Source organism: Rutidosis leptorrhynchoides, chromosome 10, assembly GCF_046630445.1.
Source record: "Rutidosis leptorrhynchoides isolate AG116_Rl617_1_P2 chromosome 10, CSIRO_AGI_Rlap_v1, whole genome shotgun sequence".
Lineage (NCBI taxonomy): Eukaryota > Viridiplantae > Streptophyta > Magnoliopsida > Asterales > Asteraceae > Rutidosis > Rutidosis leptorrhynchoides.
This window is the reverse complement of record NC_092342.1, coordinates 93,158,821-93,177,016: the sequence shown is the minus strand read 5'-3', so window position 1 is coordinate 93,177,016 and position 18,196 is coordinate 93,158,821.

Below are 18,196 nucleotides of genomic sequence, written 5' to 3'. Positions count from 1 at the left end.
GGTGGGATATAAACGGTTCTCTGGTAACGATGATGAAGGGGTAATCTTTGTAATAAGGTTTATCAGAATGAAAAATTGAAGGTGATTTGCTGGAGATGTGACAAAACTGTCTATTTTGAAAAGGAATTGAAAAGTTATTTTAGCTAATAAATGCCAAAGGGTTTGACATGGATACGTGTTAAACTATGACTTTGGTTTAGAGAGCTTTTCAGGTACATAACTGTCGGTAATATGTGGTTGGATCATCATTTCAATTGTTCATTATTTGGAGTGTCTTCAGAAATTTCGGAGGGATTGAACACATATTGAAATCGTTAATATACATATGATGTTATAGCATAGTTTTTGAAGTGAAAGTATAACTTCAAAAGATGTAGGAATCTAAGAGTGATGATACTGGTTATATTTCGAATTGAATTCTGCAATTTCAAAATCAGAATATGTAATTGAATTTGAATGAGTATGGTTGTTTTGATTTTTATAAAAGAATGTATATTGTTGAGAAAATAGTGAGTATAGTTGATGATTGCTGAATCAGATTTGAAGAATGTAACATATTAATTGTGAATTTATATATCTCTCGGGTATTACCTACCCGTTAAAAAAATTTTACAGATAATATTTTGTACAAGAGAATTTTTTTTTACAGTCTTTATGAAAAAATATATATATATATATTTTCTTCAGATGTAATATAGATTTAATGAGTTAATATTAAATTAAACTCATTTGATTTACGGTTGAAACTAGAATTGAATAATCCCTAAATCTTTTAAAAATTTCATAACTTTTACGGAGTATTTCTTCAATGAACTTGAAATTATGAATCAATACTTCGTTATTTGTTGATGTATGATGTTTGGTTCGTGGAATTATTGTGAATTTCGCAAGGTACGAATGATGTTATTTGAAAAGTTTCGAGTACATTGATGATGAAAGTGTAAAATCAAACATATATTTGAATAATACACTTGATTTATTATGGATTGGAATTTATTGAATTGAGACAGAGATTGTAGTCAACGATGGTTAAGTTGCGGACGAAGGACGTACATTATTGTATATTATTATTATGAATTAACCGAGTAGTTAAGATTCACACACTATAGCTTAGTACGGAAAGATCTATTTTGATCTCAAAATTTATATATATAAAATATACATATAATTTCTTCAGAGGGAATGAGTTAATACTTCATAGCCCATTGATACAATATACGCGTTATTGATTCGTAATGATGTCCACAGTGATTCTTGAACTGACGGAGTTTGTGATGTTATAGGTGCTGCTGATTCTGATGATGCTGACGGCACTGACTGTGCTGGTGATGCTAACGGTACTGTTGATGCTGTTGGTAAAACAAGTCTAGCTTGTAAATCACGCACCATTCTTGTCAGGATTTCTATTCTTCCTCCTATCATTTTGGTTCATTTATCTGATTTATGGTTAGGGCTAGAATGGATAATCTCTAAGACTTTGGAGGTTACCTAATCGCCGCGGAGTGTTTCTCCAATGAAGTTATGAATCAATACTTCATCATTTGTTGTTGTTGGTATTCCTTGGTATCTATAGAGCGTATGACATTGGTGCTCGTGGGATATAGGTTGTGATGTTGAAGTGTGGGATGCGGATGTTACTGTTAGTGGTGGTGATGGTTCTGTTGGTGTTGCTTATGGTGGTACTGGTTATGCTGTTGGTGCTGCTGCTGGTTTTTGTAACCTTTGCACCATATTCTCCAAAGACACTACCCGAGCGTGAAGCTCGTTGACTTCTTCTATTACACTGGGGTGATTTTCGGTTCGGACTAGCGGATAAATTAGATCTAGAATTTGGTATAGTATATAGTCGTGACGAGATACTCTGGAAATGAGAGAGAAAATTGTGTTTCAGACAGGTTCGCCGGTAAGTGCTTTAGGTTCTTCTCCAAGAGGGCAATGTGGTGGATGGAAAGGATCGCCTTCTTCTTGTATCCAATGATTAAGGAGGCTACGAACCCATCCCTAATTCATCCAGAATAGATGATGGCTGATTGGTTGATCCATTCCAGTCACACTGCTTTCGGAGCTTGAGTGGGATTCCATTTTGGAATCCGAGGGACTCGAACTAATGACGAATTCCATTACGTACGATTGAATAAAGGATTTTTCGATATGAAATGATTTTTGGTTATCGGATGGTATTCTATTTACATAGAATATCTATATATATAGCACAAAAGATTTCATAGATTACGGAGGGATTTACGGAATATGTCAGGCAAAGTTTACAGTAACAGATACGCTAAGATATGAATTAGCAAATATGCTAAGATATGAATTTTGTCTATACACTATTCATGCAATCAATGCAATAAGATGTGTCTAGACTAAGAATGATAAACAGACAATTTCCGACAAAAATGATAAGCAAAACTTTTGACATGCAGACACGGTCGAAGTCCAGACTCACTAATGCATCCTAACGACTATCAGTTAGACACACTAACGCAGACATGGTTCGCTAAGACCACCGCTCTGATACCACATGTAAAGACCCATCCTAATCCATAAGAACGAATACAATAACATATGATTACATTGCGAGGTATTTGACCTCTATATGATACATTTTACAAACATTGCATTCGTTTTAAAAGACCAACTTTCATTACATCGAAAGTTGACAGGCATGCATACCATTTCATAATATCTAACTATAAATAATCTAATCTGTCATTTACTTAATCATAATCTTTACTGAACTCAACGACTTGAATGCAACGTCTTTTGAAATATGCCATGAATGACTCCAAGTAATATCTTTAAATTGAGTAAATGTACATCGAAAGATTTCTTTCAATCCTGAGAATAAACATGCTTTAAAGTGTCAACCAAAAGGTTGGTGAGTTCATTAGTTTATCATAATCGATCATTTCCATAATTTTAATAGACCACAAGATTTTCATATTTATAAACAGAACCTCTCGTCTGCATAAAGATAAAATCATTCATATAAATTGAACACCTGGTAAGTGACATTAACTTTAATGCATAGAATATCCCCAAACATACAGAACCTCTCGTTTGTATATACAGAACCTCTCGTCTGTATAAAAATTGAAGTACTAAAGCATCCATAACCTGGATAGGGGTTGTTAGGCCCAATAGATCTACCTTTAGGATTCGCGTCAATTAGGAACAGAACCTCTCGTCTGCCTAATTCTTAGGTTACCAAGCTAAAAGGGGTGATATTCGGTTTAATAATCCAATCATAGAATGTAGTTTTGAGTACTTGTGTCTATTTCGTCAAACATTTATAAAAGCAGTGCATGTATTCTCAGTCCCAAAAATATATATTGCAAAAGCATTTAAAAAGGGAGCAAATGAAACTCACGATACTGTATTTTGTAGTAAAAATACATATGACGGCATTGAACATGTGTAGGGTTGACCTTGGATTCACGAACCTATATCATTCGTATATTTATTAATACATGTAATCGTAATCGAGCAAGTTTATATATATAATTATTAATAATATATTTGTTAAATTAATTGTTATATAGATATAGATATATTTAATTTATATATCTTATATAACTAATATTTATCTTTCATTATAACATATTAATAATAATAACTTATATTAGGGATTGTATCTGATAAACTATATTTATATATTAGTTGAAATATTTTATATATAGCTTAGTTAATATCTTTTTTTTAATAATAAAATTATAGTGATATGTAATATTAATATTCTTATAATGTATTTTTATATAAAAATAGTCATTTGTAATAATATTGATAATAATAACTACGAATATAACAATTTTACTATTAATGATATCAATGATAATAAGTTTAATAATAACGATACTAACTATCATATTAATAATAATAACGATAGTATTAAATATAATACCTATGTTAATAATAATAATAATAATAATAATAATAATGATAATACTAATAATTATAAAAATGATACTAATAATAATATTTATGAAAATAATAATAAATTGTATTGTATTCATCATCATAATAATAATAATAATAATAATAATAATAATAATAATAATAATAATAATAATAATAATAATAATAATAATAATAATAATAATAATAATGATGATAATGATGATAATAACCATAATAATAATACTTAAGACTAATACTAAAATGATAATAATATTAGTAATAACAATATTAAAAATAATTACAATTACTATAATCACAACAATAATAATAAATGATAAATAATTATAATAATTATAATACCAATAATAATAATAATAATAATAATAATAATAATAATAATAATAATAATAATAATAATAATAATAATAATAATAAGAAAAGAAAACTACCTCAAAATGCTTAAAAAAAATAGTTGCTACCCGCAGGACTCGAACCCGAGACCTCTCGATAACACAAACCACACCACACCACTCTACTGCCTGTTGCCTTTCTGTTATAAATCCATAATTTAAATTTATTTAACTTGTGCATCTGTTTCCTACTTCTTCTTTACAATTTCCAATCGACCAAAGTAATTTAATACCACGAGTTTAAATGTTCGATTTAGGACTTTCAATATGAGATAGAATCAACCATGATGTGGTTGAATTAAATTCCATAACAGAAAAATTAAAAATAAAATAAAATAAAAATTATGGCAGTCGATATGAACACTCAGGAACTTCAATCGTGATTTTGAAATCTAGACACCTTTAGGTTGTAATCACAAAATGAAATAGTTCCTAAATGATTCATAAAAACTTCAGAAATTATCAATTTTAACAGAAACACTAAAACCAGTACGAATTTCGTGATGAACACATAGTTTGACTTTTTGAATTTAGAACTTTGAATCGAAAATTTACATTCGACAGAAAGAATTGGAGCTTCAACTTTTGCAGATAGTTTGAGTACAGAATTCCTAACAGAACTACCTTTTTAGATTTTGAAAAATAATGCAAAGTCGAGCTTTTGTGAATTAGAGTTCAAGAACAGGGTATCAAAGCTGTTCTTTATTTCTGTTTTAAAAACACAATTAATTTAGCAGCTATAAGTAAGTAATTGATAATGATAGTGTAATAATCAAATGGGTTTTTCAAACAACACATGTTAATTTATTAACTTATACTAGGAGTGGTCGATAGAAGTTAGACAGAAATCAAAAAACAACGAAAGAGTTGAATAAAATTGGATTAAGATGGCTAACAGAATTCGTACGCTTTTAACTGTTATTGATTGATATCAATTTCATACAAGAATCCAAGATGAAATAGAGATTGAAAGAAACGTGAAACCAATTCTGATCCCAAATCTAAAATTAAGATTTTATATAACTAATTTTTAATAATTAATAATTATAATTATATAAATAATAATCAAAATACTAATAATAATAATAATAATAATAATAATAATAATAATAATAATAATAATAATAATAATAATAATAATAATAATAATAATAATAATAATCATAATAATAATGTTATTATTAATAGTAACAATAAATAATAACATGTATAATGATAATTACTAATAATATTGTTCCTAATGATATAATAATTTTAATAATAATAATAATAACAATAATTTTAATAATTTTGGTAGTAATAATAATATTAATAATAATATCGATAGTAATAATGATATTAATTTAACAAATTATCCGTATCAAATTTTATGTCTATATATTGAAAATAATAGTATAACCAATACTGATTTTTAATATTAATATTAATATTAATAATAAATGTAATATTAATGAAAGTAATAATAATATTAGTATAACCATTATATTTTAAATTTATAATTACATTTAACATATTAATATTATATTTATACAACATATATTATATGATAACATATGTTGAATATTTTATAAATTTTAATATCAGTACCTAATATAATATGTGTTCGCATATAGTTGTCTTCCATATATATGTATTTAAAATATTATATTCTTTCTTCATAAAAAATAAATTTTAGCATATAATATTTATAACTTTTATACATATTCCAATATACATATGGTAATAATTATTATAGGAATCATATATATCTATACATAGATTTATTCTAATAACAACTTTCTTATATTATTTTATATCTTTAATTCAAATTGATTAAAGTGTATTTTACTAATTCAAAATATTATGTGTACACTTATTTATATATATATATATATATATATACACATATATATTTACATATTTATTTACACACAATTGTTCGTAAATCGTCGAGAATAGTCAAAGGTAATTGAATATATGAACATAGTTCCAAAATTTTCGAGACTCAACATTACAGACTTTGCTTATCATGTCAAAACCATAGAAATATTAAGTTTAAATTTGGTCGGAAATTTCTGGGTCGTCACAGCGTTTACGAGATTCAAGCGCACGTTGCGAACGTTTATGGATGAAGATGCGCTTCCTTATGTGGAAGTAAAAGATTACGATTTCATAACTCCAGAAAAATGGAAAAAGTTTTGTGAAATCGAAGATACGCCTGCTATACGAGTTAGTGCTATTCATTTGATTTGTAACAGGTTTGGAGTTACATTGTGATATTGTAACTAATGTGTTCTTTAATTGCATTTACACTGTATAGGCTCTTAGAGAACATGGCAGGCTAAATGCTTTGAAAAAAGAAAAAGAAAAGTACGCTCGAGTTGGTCGTTCAGGATATCGTGGGAAAAGAGCACAATGGGACCAAGAAGCAGATGACTGATCAACGTACACCATACCACAATATCAAAGATCCTGCTGCGAGGTATTATGTGCTGGATAGGATGAAGCCAGATGACACGGGGAAGACGGAAGTATGTCCAGAAACAATTGCGCCACTTATAGAGAAAATTGTAATATATATTTATATTTGTATTTTTAGACTTAACAACTCATAATTGTTCTATAGTTGATTACTTGTGTTGTTTTTCCAGGTTAGGACAGATAAAGAAGGCGGGGATGCCTTGTTAGCTCATGTGAGGAAGTAACACGGTGGTCGAACAAGGGGTTTAAGTAGCACAATAGTCTACAGCAAAAGTAGAAAGAAACATAAAGTAGATGATAAAGGAACGAGGGTAACTGATTTAACCTGATGTTATAATCTTGCAATATTTAAATGCTTACTTACTACATTTTATATTTCATGTTTGCTAATGAGAAGTCTCAGGAAAACGAAAAGCGTGATGATGAAGAGGATGTTGATGATGAAGAGAATGATGATGATGAAGAGGATGTTGATGATGAAGAGAATGATGATGATGATGAAGAGGATGTTTATGAGAAGGCTGATGATGAAGATGAAGGTGATGATGAAGATGATGGTGATGATGAAGATGAAGGTGATGAAGAAGATGAAGTTGATAATGAAGTGGAAGGTGATGATGAAGGGGAAGGTGATGATGAAGATGGAGGTGATAATGAAGATGGAGGTGATAATGAAGTGGAAGGTGATGATGAAGGGGAAGGTGATGACGAAAAGGATGTTGATGACGAAGAGGATGTTGATGATGAAAAGCATGTTAATGAGAAGGCTGATGATGAAGAGGTGGCGAGACAACGTGAACTGAGGGTTCAACATCAGAAGTTCACCAAAAAGTTAGTAAGACATGAGATATACATAAAAGTAGCTGATTTAACTTAATGTTGTTTTTTTCTAGCCTTTTAAATTACTTACAACAATTAGCTTTTCATGTTTGTTAATGAACAGGATGTTGAAAAAGACAAGCCTGATGAAAATATAAATGTTGATGACGACGTCAATGAAAAAGAAGATGCAGTGATTGAAGAAGTGAATGAACCAAAAACAGATGCAGAGTTTGTTCCATATGTTGATGTCCAAATGGTGATGAACGAAGAGGAAGAAGAAAATGTTGATGAAGAAGAAGATTATGTGGTTCGAGAAGTAAAAGATGGAGTGTTTAAAAAAGTTAATGAAGCAAAAAAAAAGATGCAGAGTTTGAAGATGATGTTGATGAAGAAATGGTGATGGAAGATGACAAAAAAAGAACACCTTGATGAAGATGTTAATGAAGAAGTTAATAAAAAGGAAGATCCATTGATTAAACATATTGATGTAGAGTTTGCAAATTTCAGAATGAAACCCAGTCCTCCAACAAGACAAAGGAAGTCTGAAAGAATCCTATTAAAGAAGCTTTCAAAAACTGTTTTCGTCAAAGATGGCAAAGGTATGAGTGAGAACAATACAATCAAATTGTAATTTGTGATGAATATTATTGATGCTACTATAACTGTGTTTGTCAATGTATATTTGTGATGCTACTTTTTATTGAAGTTAATGAATATAAGTGATGCTACTTTTGTATGAAATATTGTTATGGTAATATAAGTGTCTTTGTTTATGGTAATTTGCCAATGCAACTGTACTTAGGGTTATGATTATACTTAGGGTTATGATTGCCACTCTAGGTGGTTATAAGGTCAACATTGCTATTCTTATTGGTTATTGGGTCTGATTTGCCATGTATACTACCTCATGGGTTTTTTCTTTAATTGGAGTTAGCGTTGAGTTGTTATTACTTCACCATACATATGTTAGTTTCTAAATTAGACATATATATATAATAGACTACGTTTGGTTTTCTTTTAGTTGCCATAGTGTGCAGCAGGTAACTAGTCCAGGTTTTGGTTAAGCTATCCCGGTTGGTTCTGATACTACTAGCAGGTTGTGGTTGCCTATTGTTACTATATACTATAACTTTCTTTCATTACATAATAATGGTTTATATGTTATAGGTTATATATAGTGTGTTTATAAAGTTTATATATTGTTAATATAGTGTTATATGATGTTTACAATCGTTTTGTGTAATCGCATCAATCATGGTGTGATATGTAACAACCCAAACCAAACCACGTTCGAACCCGCTTAAAGTATCACAAAAAAAAAATTGATTTTTCAGCTACTGGCGCGGCGCTCCAGAACCTCGCGCAGCGCGCCAAACGGGTCTGTCCAAAAAGTCTTTAAACGCGAAAAAGATTGACCACTTCCCGACGTATTTAGACAAAACGCTTTTCACATCATATTCATATATGAAAAACTAACACGTTCCATTCATAAAATAAGTTTTACGAGACCTGGCCCGCATCGGCCGTTTTACGACTTTCGTACGAAAATACAAGTTTTCAACCACATGATTTGTAATACAAAATAAAGGCCGAGCATGGAGATTGGGGATATGCTACCCAATCCTAATCGAATCCAAAAGCATGCCTTTAAAGCAACTATACAAGTCCACTAGTCCCCGCGCTTACCCGAGCCACCGCATCCATGCGAATCTATAAAAGAGAAGTCAACAACGAGAGGGTAAGCTAAAGCTTAGTGAGTGATAATATACTACATACATATATATGCATAAAATGGACATGCCACAATAATAATCAATTAACGCATACCGGAGCGTCCAAATATAAGGCAAGCTAAGCCTAGCATACCGCACGTTCACTAAGCACAAGCTAACAACATCAACAATATAGTAAGTTCACAAGCAACGATGTGAACAATGCCAATAAGCTACACTCATAAGATTAGCTACATTACGACAATACAACATTATATGTATACTGTGACAACCCGGAAATTTCCAACCAAATTTAAACTTTAATCTTTATATGTTTCCGACACGATAAGCAATATTTGTTAAGTTAAATTGCAAGAATTTTAAACTATGTTCATACATTCATTCAACCTCGACCATGTTCCAGCGATTCACGAACCATTAAACGAATATGATTATATATGTATATGTGTATATATATTATAACTTGAAACGTAAACAAAATATTAGATTAAATACTTTATATGATTGTATCTGTTTCAAAATATTTATCAATGGAATTAGAAGATAAGATCAAATGATTGAATTATCAGATATATTGAATTATGATTACAAGTCTCTGTTGAAAGGCCCACGTTGATTTGAGAAATCTTTTCGTTTTAACAATATTCGGAAAATGGTAAAGTAATTTATAAATAAGAACAAATTGTCAATCATTGAGAACTAGACAAAGGATACTGGAAGATTGAATCTCATAAAGACTCGATTGATCTATTTAGTTTCAAACGTACAAAAACATTTTCAGTTTAAAAAGAACTTTATTATTAAAACGTATATAACTTTTATAAATATCTAGAACCACTTTTGATAACTCATTACTTAACTAGCATGATAAAGATAACGATATTTATATTTTATTTTATTAAATATATATAACGATTTAAATTAATATTATATATATTTATACGTGTATTATACATACATAGTTTTATACTTTTACTATACTTAAACTTTACCTTTACTTTATTTTTACTTTACTTTAACTTTAATAATTCACTTTAATAATTCATACTTTAATAATTCACTTTAATAATTCATACTTTAATAATTCACTTTAATAATTCATACTTTAATAATTCACTTTAATAATTCATACTTTAATAATCCACTTTAATAATTCATACTTTAATAATTCACTTTAATAATTCAAAAATCTATTATAAATAGAATTCAATAGGTTTCATTATTTCATAGAAACTTGAAAATATTTTTCTCTAAACTCTCTCAATCGATTTACATATATATATTTACTCCGTATTATTTCAAGATATTATTAGTATACATAAATATTATGACGGAGTGCTGTCCGAGTGATTTCGAAATTGTTTTTCGAGTAGGATAGGATTAAGGAAATTATGGGTTATAGTTATGGAGGTGATTGAGTATGGTTCATGGGTATGCTCGTGAGGTCAATATAGTGTTTATCATTTCCGTTGCGTCTACGTACCTTTCCTGCAATATTGAATCTCAATATTGATACGTGAGTACTCATAATTTAACTTTTACATACTAATAGTGTATCCCTGACTAGTGCTCGAGTATTTAGGATTATACATGCTTGTACTTTTGATATTGCCCTTAGACAGGTTAGGTTGAATATTGAATTAGTTACACTTGCGGTTGAGATAAGGTATAAGATATGCATGTCCTTGAAAAGCTAGCGAAAAATTAAGGACTTTTCCTTTAGATATAGAATGGTTTCGATGAACGGATTAGAAGTTATAATCAATTGAATTTTCTATATTTTTATTAAAAATGATTATTATTATCGTCGTTTTTATCGTCGTTCTAGTTTTATCTTATTATTATCATTATTATTATCTTTATCAATAAAATGGATTTATCATTAAAAATTGTTATTTTTTTATTATTACTATCGTTATTATTGTTAAAGTTATAATTAGTATTATTATTATTATTATTATCCAATTATTATTATTATTATTATTATTATTATTATTATTATTATTATTATTATTATTATTATTATTATTATTATTATTATTAGTAGTATTATTATTATTATTATCATTATTAATATATATATCATTATTTAAAAATGGATATTGTCATTGTTATTATTATTATTACTATATAATCATTAAGATAATTATTAGTATTATCGTTAAAAATGTTATAGTAACTATCATTATTAATATTAGTGTAATTAAAACAAATATTTGTAACACCTAATTATTTTGATTACTATTATTATCATTATTATGAACACGATATAAAAGACGATTAAAAGCTATTAAACGAAACGATTAGGAAATAATGAGTAAGAGTATCATGATGAAATTAAAATATTATAAGATATTGATTTAGATAAAATTATCGTTCTTATTATTTTTATCATTACTATTATTATTAAAAATATCGTTAGTATTAAAACTATCATTTTAACAAAAATTATCATTTTAATAGAAATGTCATTGTTACTATAAAATATCATTATTATTATTATTTTAAATAGAATTATTATTTTAAAGATAATATTAAAAATTATCGTAAATATTAAAGTTATCATAATTAGAATTATCGTTTTATCATAATGTCATCTTAGTAATTATAAATATTGATATTTTTATAATAATTATTATTATTACAAAATAATACAACTTTTACTTACTATCATTATAGATATTATTTTATCAAATAAATATGTGATACAAACATATTTTACTACGTGTAATAACTTACTTTAATAATACCCATCATATTATCTTTATGATATTAAATGAACCCTATAAATTTTATTACTTAATATATATAAAAGTATATTATATTATATAAATTTAATATAAAATTTTATTTATTAATAAATAAATTATATTATTTACTCTAATAAATCTTTTAAAAATATTTAAAAATATAAAACGACGATATTTAAACTATATATTAATCATGCATAGATTTTTGGAAATTATTTTGAGTCAAATTTACTTTTGTTGACTTTTGCATATTAGTCTCGAGCATTAGGATTGTGGTACACTATGACTTGGCCTAATTTGTTAGACAAATATTGACCAACACATAATTATATATAATTAATTTAGGTTCGTGAATCCGAGGCCAACCTTGCACTTGTTCAATGACGTTATATGTATTTTTACTACGAAATACAGTATGGTGAGTTTCATTTGCCTTTTTACCCTTTATTATTTTGGGACTGAGAATACATGCGCTTTTATAAATGTTTGACGAAATAGACACAAGTAATTGAAACTACATTCTATGGTTGAATTATCGAAATCGAATATGCCCCTTTTTATTAAAGTCTGGTAATCTAAGAATTAGGGAACAGACACCCTAATTGACGCGAATCCTAAAGATAGATCTATTGGGCCTAACAAACCCCATCCAAAGTACCGGATGCTTTAGTACTTCGAAATTTATATCATGTCCGAAGGAGGATCCCGGAATGATAGGGGATATTCTTATATGTATCTAGTTAATGTCGGTTACCAGGTGTTCACCATATGAATGATTATTTTTGTCTCTATGCATGGGACGTATATTTATGAGAACTGGAAATGAAATTCTTGTGGTCTATTAAAATGATGGAAATAAATGATTATGATAAACTAATGAACTCACCAACCTTTTGGTTGACACTTTAAAGCATGTTTATTCTCAGGTGTTAAAGAAATCTTCCGCTATGCATTTGCTCATTTTAAAGATATTACTTGGAGTCTTTCATAGCATATTTCGAAGAACGTTGCATTCGAGTCATTGAGTTCATCAAAGATTATTATTAAATCAATTTATAGTTGGATAGTGGATATTATGAAATGGTATGCATGCCTGTCAATTTTCGATGTAAAGAAATTTTTTCTTTTAAAAACGAATGCAATGTTTGTAAAATGTATCATATAGAGGTCAAATACCTCGCAATGTAATCAACTATTGTGAATCATTTATAATGTATATGAACGGGTCCTTTCAGTTGGTATCAGAGCGGTGGTCTTAGCGAACCAGGTCTGCATTAGTGTGTCTAACTGATAAGTCGTTAGGATGCATTAGTGAGTCTGGACTTCGACCGTGTCTGCATGTCAAAAGTTTTGCTTATCATTTCTAGTCGGAAATCATCTGCTTATCATCCATAGGAAATTACCTGCTTATTATTATTAGTCTAGACACGTCTTGCTACATTAATTGCATGAGTAGTGTATAGACAAAATTCATATCTTAGCGTATCTGCTAAATCATATCTTATCGTATCTGTTACTTTAAACTTTGCCTGACATACCCCGCAAATTCCTCCGTAATCTATGAAATCTTTTGATCTCTATATATAGATATCCTATGTAAATAGAATACCACCTGATAGCCGAAAAATCATTTTATATCGAAAATCCTTTATCCAATCGTACGAAATGGAATTTGTCATCAGTTCAAGTCACTCGGATTCTGAAATGGAATCTCACTCAAGCTCCGAAAGCAGTGTGACCGGAATGGATCAACCAATCAGTCATCACCTATTCTGGATGAATTGGGGATGGGTTCGTAGCCTCCTCAATCATTGGAAACAAGAAGAAGGCGATCCTTTCCATCCACCACATTGCCCTCTTGGCGAAGAACCTGAAGCACTTACCGGCGAACCTGTTCGAGACACCATTTTCTCTCTCATTTCCAGGGTATCTCGTCACGATTATATACTACATCAAATTCTAGATTTTATTTATCCTCTCGTTCCGACCGATAATCATCCTGGAATAATAGAAGAATTCAACGAACTTCGCGCTCGGGTAGTGGCTTTGGAGAATATGGTGCAGAGATTACAAACACCAGCAGCAGCACCAGCAGCATAACCAGTACCACCATCATCAATGCCAACAGTACCATTACCACCTCCAACCACAACCGCGTTGTAAACCTCAACTTCACAATCTGTCCCACTAGCATCAACGTCATACGCACCATAGATACCAAGGAGTACCAACAACAATAACTGACGAAGCATTAATTCATAACTTCATTGGAGAAACATTCCGCGGCGATTATATAATCTCTAAAGTCTTAGAGATTATCTAATCTAGCACTAACCATAAATCAGTTAAGCGAACCAAAATGATAGAAGGAAGAGTAGAAACCCTGACAAAAATGGTGTGTGATTAACAAGTTAAACTTGTTTTACCAACAGCATCAACAGTACCGTCAACGTCACCAGCATCGTCAGTACAGTCAACATCAGAATCAACAACACCTATAATATCACAAACTCCGTCAGTTCAAGAATCACTGTGGACATCATTACGAATCAATAACGTGTATATTGTATCAACAAGTTATGAACAATTAACTCATTCCCTCTGAAGAAATTATATATATATTTTATATATATATATTTTGAAATAAAAAATAAATCTTTCCGTGCTAAGCTATTGTGTGTGAATCTTAACTACTCGGTTAATTCATATTACAAATATGCAATAATGTACGTCCCTCGCCCGCGACTTAACCATCGTTAACTACAATCTCTGTCTCAATTCAACAAATTCCAATTCCTAATAAATCAAGTATATATTTGATTTTACACTTCATCATTGATGTAACCGAAACTTTTCAGATAACATCATTCGTACTTTGAGAAGTTCACAAGAATTTAACGAAAACCAACATCACATCTCAACAAATAACGAAGTATTGATTCATAATTTCAATATTATTGAAGAAATACTTATGTAACCTCTAAAGCCTTCAAGGAATTATTCAATTCTAGTTCCAACCGTAAATCGAATGAGTTTAATTTAGTATTAACTCATTAAAATCTATGTTACATCTGAGGAGAATATATACATATATATTTTCATAAAGACTGTAATAAAATTCTTATGTACAAAATATTAATTGTGAAAATTTTTTAACGGGTAGGTAATACCCGAGAGATATATATAAATTCACAATTAATATGTTACATTCTTCGAATCAGATCAAGCAAATTATCAATTATACTTCCTACTTTCACAATAATATACATTCTTTCATAGAAATCAAAACAACCATACTCATTCAAACCCAATTACATATTCTGATTTTAAAATCTCAGAATTCAATTCGAGATATAACCGGTACCATCACTTTTAGATTCCTACATCTTTCAAAGCTATACTTTGACTTCAAAAGTGTGTTAGAACATCAAACGTATACAAACAATTACAATCTGTGTTCAAACCCTTCGAAAATCTCTAAAGACACTTCAAATAATGAGCAATCGAGATGATGATCCAACCACATATTACCCACAGTTATGTACTTAAAAAGTTCTCGAAACCAAAGTCATAATTCAACACATATCTGTGTCAGATCTTTTGGCATTTATTAGCAAAAAATAACCTTGCAATTCCTTTGCAAAGTAGCAAATTATATCACAGCTCCAGCAAGACAACTTCGATTTTTTCATTCGGGGTAGCCTTATCATAATTTTGATATATGTGATTACCCTTTTGTTACCGGAGAACCTTTCATATTCCACCACATTAGCAATAAACTTACCAACAACTTCACTGATCTTGGGCATTCCGAAGAATCTTTATATTTATCGAAACCTCATCATTTACTCAACTGCCTCTTGTAACGAGAATTGCCATACGAATCATTGGGAATTAGCAATCAGTATTTTAAAATCTCACAGCATGTTGACGCCAACAGTTATACATAACGTCTATTTCCAAGGCTTACATACTTCGAATGTGAAGTTTCTGAAAAACACTCTGAACCGCGAACTAGTTCTCGAAATGCTGATGAAGCAACAAAAACTGTAAATGACCTTAGCAGTAAAAAGTTTGATGATAAAGATTAGTGTATTAACAAAGCTCAGAAATAGAGAAGTTTTGGAACTGGAAAACGGATTGAGCAAAGTATGAAGGAGGCTGTGGACAAATCACAAAGACTGAACCTGCCTTCAAAGAATCCAAATGATTCAGTGTCTGCTGAAGTCATTAACGAATACCTTGCTCCTGACACTAAACCCTTACAGACAATATTCTTCATCATCCTCTGATATTAGAAATTCTAAGATATCATCGTATCTTTCATTATAAATATCCTCCATATTTCTGAAGATATTTCAATAACTATTCTTATTTGGAATCATTTATCTCTTTGCGCTATCTGTATTACATCAAAAAGGAAACTATTTAGTTCCTATACTCTGTAAACCTTTGAGTTTAAAATATGAATGTTTTTGAAGTAGTGTTGGAAACTGAAGCATGAGTTAGTATAATATAATGACACTTGATCAACGTGATTATATTACAGTAATTCATGCTGAGTTTCTAAATGAAACATTATGATTCACAGATCATAACGTCATCATGTGCTATGTTACACGACTCTTGTATTCTCTTTGATCTCTAAATATCAAGAAAATATTTCTTGATGATTCGGCCTTTTCCGAGGTATTCTGGTAATTTGACAAGTCAAGATCGTGTCATTACAATTTCCTTCCTAGAACATTAACAATGTCCATTCTGAAATTTATATCTACGAATTCTGGACCATTACAAGCGGTGCTTAATCGTAAGAAGAAGAAACGGAAGGACAAAGCTCCGAACTAGAAATAGGAGTATAAATCATAGCAAATAGAAGAGAGCATTAACTGTGGATGACAATGATTATAGAAGAAGCAAGGACTTTGAAATATAAGGGAAGATATAAAACCCAACAACAATCCAGAAATCACAAACCGTATATATCAATGCATATAGCAACATAAAGACACGGGAGAACTAAAAACACTATAAAACCAAGAGTATAGTAGAAGTAAATAGATTCTTCCGGCGGTAGATGAAAAAGAAGAATGACCGATATGAAAGTTAGAAGTATATCGAGAATCAGAACTGGATGGAGCATATTGATGAATACTTTAAAATATGAGTTGAGGGGGAAAGAATAGAAGGTGATGAAACATGACTAGGAACTTAGAAATCAACAGATTTAACTCACACAATGGCGGAATAAGTGAATCAAACCCTCTAGTGAATAGGTTAAGTTTTTTTTGATTAATTTAGTCAAACCACAACTAAACCAAGTGTGATTAGATCAACACCTAGAGCTATTATTCACCACCTGGGTGATTTGGACTGAGAGAGAATCGGAGGAGCTCACTAGATCTGAGTGTGTGTAACAAATGAGAGGCTTAACCTAAAATGAAGAACATAAGACTTTATATACCCCTGCTGTTGACTCACCTATACGATTCATTCATCACACGTACGAGTTGGCTTCATCAGTCGTACGGGTGATCACTCACTCGTGTCTTCTCATTTAGGTTGTAATTGTGACTTAGCTCAGCATCAACCGTGCGTATGAGCCTGTCAGCTGTACTAGTGAGGCTTCACTCGTACGTCTGACTAAGTCTAACATAGTTAAACATCTAAATCCCATTCCTACAGTTCCTGTAACCACATACAAACACGGATAGGATAATAACGAGCAATCATGGTGGCCTGTAAACTGTTGTACCTGCAATGGACGCGGGTAGATGTCTAGGAACTTGCATAAAATGCATCAACAGAAGGTGTGAGTTATAAGGAAATGAAGGAGGTGAATTTATAAGAAAATCTCCTACAGAACAATTAAAATGGACGATCGCATTTAAAGCGGATCCTAATTCCCTTGATTACCGGAGAGTCAAATCTTATTAAGAAGATTTTCTTCAAATCCCTTGAAATCTGGGAATCAATCATGTCTACGTTAAATGATAAGATGAATCTACACTTACTCATTTCACTCTTCTATGTTAGCTTCATTCGTACTCTTCATATAAATGGATTGTTTATCCAAATTATTCGCTGATGATAAAACTCTAATTTTCAGCCCGTATGCATC